Below are 6,923 nucleotides of genomic sequence, written 5' to 3' on the forward strand. Positions count from 1 at the left end.
AAAAATGGAAAAAAGACCCACATGTACAAAAATATTCATAGCAACTGTTTGTGGTGGCAAAGAGCTGAAAATTGATGGGATGGGGGCAAAGCCAAGATGGCAGCTGGAAAGCAGGGCCTTGCCTAGGGCTCTCCCCCAGGACCCTCCAAACACACATAAATACGGCTCTGATCATATTCTAGAAATGCAGAACCCAAGGAATAGCAGAAGGAAGCAGGGCTCCAGCCCAGGAGAGCCTGGAGAGCTGAGTAAGGTCTATCACACAAAGCTGGGAGGGGAGTGGAACAGAGCCCAGCTTGGGCTACGCCTGGACCAAGCAGACCGGGAGCCAGGCAGAACAGGCCCTAGCACCTAGAATCAGTGAGCTGTGGCAGTTACCAGACTTCTCAACCCACAAACACCAAAGACAAAAAAGAAGGTTCATGGGAAAAACTGTGGGGGACAGTGAAAGGAGTTCCTAGTTCAGCCACCACCCCGAGGGTAGAGGAGGAGGTGCAGCTACAGAACTACAGTTGCAGTTGCTTCTGGCCCCAGGCCCACGTGGTGGGAGGAATTAAGTGGAAGATCAGAGCTGGAGTGCAAAGCCTGCTTAGATCTGGGTTCTGTCTGGGTTGGTGGTTCTTGGGGGAGTAGGAACATGGGTGTGGCAGACGCTGCTGGGTAGAAATAGTTCTGAAAGCAACAGTACAGCCCCTCAAGCTTGGGACAAAGTACTCTCTACTCTACAAGCAGTCACTCCCCGATGAAAAACTCGATGGTCAAGTATTGGCTGGGAACGTGGCCAGGCAGTGTAAATAAACTCAGATTCAGACTCAGACTTTGGATCTTTCTTTGGTGACAAAGAAAACCAAAGCATACAGCCAGAAGAAGCCAACAAAGTCAAAAAGCCTACATCAAAAGCCTGCAAGAAAAACATGAACTGGTCTCAGGCCAGGGAAGAGCTCAAAAAGGATTTGGAAAAGCAAGTTAGAGAAGTAGGGAAAAACTGGGAAGAGAAATGAGAGTGATGTGAGAAAACCATGAAAAACAAGTCAATGACTTGCTAAAGGAGACCCCACAAATACTGACAAAAATAACACCTGAAAAAATAGAGTAACTCAAATGGCAAAAGAGCTCCAAAAAGCCAATGAGGAGAAGACTGCCTTGAAAGGCAGAATTAGCCAAATGGAAAAGGAGGTCCAAAAGACCACTGAAGAAAATACTACCTTAAAAGTTAGACTGGACAGAGTTCCTCAAGACAGCCTGATCCCAAGGAGACAATGATAGCCAGTCAGTCTCAAGGAATCTAGCAACTCTTGCAGGCAGAAAAACGTGCCAAAGATAAGCTGGATGAAACCAAGAAGAGAAAAGGTAAAAGGCTAAAACAAGCAAAAGAAGACACAATGGCTGAAATCGATCAGTATAGGATGCAGAAAGAAAAGGAATTTTGGGAAAAACAATCTTTGATAATGGGTTCCCAAAGCAACCTCTCTGTTGAAATAGATGAACAGACAGTAGGAAAGATTCAGAACTTTACTGGTAACTACAAGGAGAGCTTGGAAAATGTGATGAAGCAGCTTCTGAGCATGGTTTGTGACTTGAAACCTGAAATCCATAAGAACTACAGAGTCACAGATTAAACACTCTTCAGATTAAGCAATAAATAGCATATATTTTTTTAAAAAAAAAGTTAGACTGGAGCAAGTGGAAGCTAGTGACTTTATGAAAAATCAAGATATTATAAAACAGAACCAAAGGAATGAAAAAATGGAAGACAATGTGAAATATCTCATTGGAAAAACTACTGACCTGGAAAATAGATCCAGAAGAGAGAATTTAAAAATTATTGGATTACCTGAAAGCCATGATCAAAAAAGGAGCCTAGATATCATCTTTCAAGAAATTATCAAGGAGAACTGCCCTGATATTCTAGAACCAGAGGGTAAAATAGAAATTGAAAGAATCCATAGATCACCTCCTGAAAAAGATCCCAAAAAGAAAACTCCTAGGAATATTGTCACCAAATTCCAGAGCTCCCAGATCAAGGAGAAAATACTGCATACAGCCAGAAATAAACAATTTGAATATTGTGGAAACACAATCAGGATAACACAAAATCTCACAGTTTCTACATTAAGGGATTGAAGGGCTTGGAATATGATATTCCGGAGGTCAATGGAGCTAGGATTAAAACCAAGAATCACCTACCCAGCAAAACTGAGTATCATGCTCCATGGCAAAATATGAATTTTCAATAAAATAGAGGACTTTCAAGCTTTCTCACTGAAAAGACCAGAGCTGAATACAAAATTTGACTTTCAAACACAAGAATCCTGAGAAGCATGAAAAGGTAAAAAAGAAAGAGAAATCATAAGGGACTTACTAATGTTGAACTGTTTTGTTTACATTCCTACATGGAAAGATGATGTGTATAATTCATGAGACCTCAGTGTTAGGGTAGCACATATACACACACATACACACAGAGAGAGATGCCACAGGGTGAGTTAAATATGAAGGGACGATATCTAAAAACATAAAATCAAATTAAGGGACGAGAGAGGAATATATGGGTGAGGGGGAATGAGTGAATCTTGCTCTCATCAGATTTGACCTGAGTAGGGAATAACTTACACACTCAATTGGGTATCTTACCCCACAGGAAAGAAGGAGGAAGGAGATAAAAAAGAGGGGATGATAGAAGGGAGGACAAATAGGGGGAGGAGGTAATCAGAAGCAAAGAATTTCGAAAAGGGACAGGATCAAGGAAGATAACTGAATAAAGGGGGACAGGATAGGAAGGAGCAAAATATAGTTAGTCTTTCACAACATGAGTATTGTGGAAGGGTTTCACATAGTGATACATATGTGTCCTATGTTTAATTGCTTTCCCTCTTGGGGGGGTGGGTGGGGAGGGGAAGAAGGGACAGAATTTGGAACTCAAAGTTTTAAAAGCAGATGTTCAAAAAAAGTTTTTGCATGCAACTTGGAAATAAGATATATAGGTGATGGGGCATAGAAATCTATCTTGCCCTACAAGAAAGTGAGGGAGAAGGGGATGGGGGGGAGTGAGGTGACAGAAGTGAGGGCTGACTGGGGAACGAGGCAATGAGAATATATGCCATCTTGGAGTGGGGGGAGGGTATAAATGGGGAGAAAATTTGTAATTCAAACTCTTGTGAAAATCAGTGCTGAAAACTAAAAATATTAAATAAATACATAAAAATAAAAAAAAGGAAAATTGAGGGGATACCCATCAGTTGGGGAATGGCTGAACAAGTTGTGGCATATGAATGTAATGGAATACTGTTGTTCCATAAGAAATGCTGAACAGGTGGACTTCAAACAAAAAATCCTGGAAAGACTTGCATGAACTTATGCTGAGTGAAGTGAAAAGAACCAAGAGAATACTGTATACTCTAACTGCAATATTGGGCAACGACCAACCATGTTAGACTTAGCTCTCCTCAGCAATGAAATGATCTAAGACAATTCCCATACACATATGCCTGGAGCCAGAAAAGGTAATTTGATTGGCTGAATGACACATATAGGTTTACCCCTTCATGTATTATAATGCTTAGGGCTGGGCCTTCATTAAATTTGTACACTTTAATGGATTCTCTTCTACCATTAGAGGGCTAACAAGTATTCAAAAGATTGAGATAAAGGACAGAATTCAAGAAAATTGAAGCTTACCAAGGTCCATCTAGGCCTTTTATAACTCTTGTGGCTTAACATAGTCTTCCCTGCTTCAGGTGGTTAAACTGTCTGACGAAGGTGGGATCCTGAAGTACTCTGTTCACTAACCAGTTGCTTCTACTTTCAGGTATTTTTAGTACCAAGGATAAGGTATTAATATCCAAAACTAAAATAAAATCAAACAACTTGGCTCTAAAGGCAGAGGAATATATTTCAGGTAATACATCTGTGGATAATATACATATAAAATAATTCACTGTGCAGATAATAGCAGAACTGAGAGCAGCCGAACTGAGAATAGCACGATTCAGAAGCAGACGTCAAGAGGACATTGAGGCAGCAAGAGCTGCAGGAATTGGAATTCAGTCCAAGGAGAAGGAGCAGGAAATCTGAATCTATAGAGCTACAGAAGAGAGTGCTGAGCAGAGAGTTAGGATTCTTGAGTGATTGTTTACAGAAAGGCCCCAGCAGGGGAGAAACAGGATGACTCGGCTCCTTGCTATAATATTGTGTTACAATTTCCTTGTTGCTACATTGAGGTGGGCTTACAGGTTTTGGAATATAATTGCTACAGTATTATAATGGTAATCAGGGTGGGGCTTTTTGCTGTTCTACTCTTAAATGCCTTTAATGATTCTGGTCTTTGAATGGGGCTGGTATAGTGGGATCTTGTCTTGGAATGTTTCTCAGCACTAAGACAATCAGGAGTCATTGACTTGTATATGGATACTTGGCATGTGAAACTTTTACAGAGACAACCTGGGTGAGGTTAGAGCCCTCAGGGCTCCGAACAGGATATAATTGAGGGGAGCTTGGTGTTTGAATTTGGGGGCTCACTCATGGAAGGAGCGTTGAGACTTTGGGCAAGCAGTTTTAACTGCCCCCACCCCCACCCCCGGCTTTGATAATCCAGACAGATATTGGTGCTTCTTTGGTAACTACGTATTATGATTTGAATCAGATAAGGTCTGTCTGTTGATGTTTGTAATTTCTGTTTCTATTTGCCTTGAAGTTCAGGGGGTTGATTTTTTCCCCCTGAACTAAGTGAATGATATATGTATGTTTGATTAAACTGAGATTGTTAACCCTTTAAAGTTACTTTCCTTAGAAAAGCAGATCAAAGAACCTGTATTAGCGGCCTTCTGTGTGCTGATTGTTGTTGGTCTTACACAGCCACAGTAGCTGCTAACAACATTGTTGCTACAGGTATGGAATTCGAATTACTGGTCCTGGGATTGGATTGTCCTATGTCTAAATAAATGTTATGCTTCCTCTGCCTTCTCTCTAGAGAATTTCTTATACTTCGGGATTCAGAAGCATTCAAGCATCTTCATGGTCATTATTGAGATCATGAATCTTGCCTTATTGATATAACTCTGAGTAATTTTTTCTAGTTTGTTCATTGGGTTATCTGTCCTGGTCAAATTTATTTAAATTTAAGAATAGAAAACTATATTTACAATGGTTTATAGAGGGATTTGTATGATTATAGCTATGGAATTCTCCTTTATTTATCCCCAGAGATGCAGACATTTCTAATACAATGAACTAGACCCTTTTTCCTATGATGAATTATGTACGGTTATGTGAAAACCATAAACCTATGAAATAGTTTGTTGATCAGTCATTGTGGTCATGTCTGACTCTTTGAAACCCTATTTGGGGTTTTTCTGGCAAGGATACTAGAGTGGTTTGTTATTTCTTTCTCTTACTCATTTGAAGAACTGAGTCAAACAGCATTAAGATACTTGCCCAAGGTCACAGAGCTCATAAGTGTCTGAGGCTAAAGTTGAGCTCATGAAGATTCACAAGTCTTCCTGATTCCAAAACCAGTACTCTATCCACTGAGCCACCTCACTGCCTTGTGAAATATTATATATCATATGCAACATACTAATATACGAATTTTATTACCTTCTAATAGTGAGTATATATTGGATATTACACTGAACATAGTGTTTTATTTTATATATTTTAATAGAATGAATGAATGAAATTATTCCTGAGACAAACTAATATGAAAGGAAAAGAAAGACTCATTCAAATAGGAGTCAATATTCATTAAACAAATGCTTTAGTCAGTGGATTGTGAGACATGATTAGTGGCACAAAACTTATATAAAACACCAACTGTTTCCTAAAAGAGCACAGTTTAGTAGGAGAATAAGACAGAATTACACAAAGTTTTAATTCACACACTTTTTGTAGAAAATGAAGACTACTAAAAAGATGGAAGAGGATTATATGATATTGATTTCAAATCAAAAAGTCAGATAATAGTTTACTTGATAAAATTGTAGTTCCTTACCTCTCATCATAATGATGATCTTTCCTCTCGGAATAAGCAGGTGGCAAGACAGGAACACTGGACAAAAAAGAAAAACTTCATCACCATTTCTTCCTCAAGAGGTGAATGAGCACAATAAGTACTATATTGTATGAATGCAAAACAGTCTTGTCATTCTCTATGATATGTGTAATATTACTGAAATAATTTTGTCCAGTAGTTTTGTCTGGAGCTTTTTTTTTAATCAAGTGCAATTTGAGATTTCATTTAGATTTCCTTAACTGAACCACAATGACATTTTATGTCTATATGTGCATGTATGCACACAAATGTACATGTTAGTATGTGTTTCTGCTTTTATATGGAGATTGACTACCTTTTGAAATATTCACGTATTCAGATAGCATATGAATATGCCATAGATATTTTGAATGTTGCTATATAAATATATGTCTATATTACATATAATATGTGTGTACATATATAGGCATTTATTTTAAGGGCTATCACTATTCATTAAGTTATATATGCAGATATGTTGGATTTTTTTTAAAAAAATTATTTTAGACTCAAACAGCAGAATACAAATACAGAATAGAGGAAAGAAAAAAAGCATTATGAATTTAAATATTGGAACTTAAATACAAAGTAAGAAAAGAAAAAAAAAAGCCGGTCATGTGCATAGCAGAATGTAAGAGATTTAAAATATCTAATGATTCATTTTCATTTTAAGAAAGCCTGTATGATAAGTACTTCAAGTTGTATTAAGACATTTTCTTCTTTTCTTTACTTCCTTGTAAGTTTTCTTTTGTTTTCTGCTGTAGGCTGTTCACTTTCTTCTTTTTTCACCCTTTCTCCTCCACCCCAGGCTACAATTAAGTACAGATATATTACTATATAAATATGGATATATTCATACACATATACACACACACATATATATTCACACACATGA

The 6,923-nt window shown here is 38.1% G+C and overlaps 1 pseudogene; it reads left to right on the forward strand.

Moving 5' to 3' along the window:
- Positions 1 to 1,259: 1,259 nt before the first annotated feature.
- LOC118852774 lies at positions 1,260 to 1,640 on the forward strand (annotated as a pseudogene).
- The last annotated feature ends 5,283 nt before the right edge of the window (positions 1,641 to 6,923 follow it).

Source organism: Trichosurus vulpecula, chromosome 6 (assembly GCF_011100635.1).
Source record: "Trichosurus vulpecula isolate mTriVul1 chromosome 6, mTriVul1.pri, whole genome shotgun sequence".
Classification (NCBI taxonomy): domain Eukaryota; kingdom Metazoa; phylum Chordata; class Mammalia; order Diprotodontia; family Phalangeridae; genus Trichosurus; species Trichosurus vulpecula.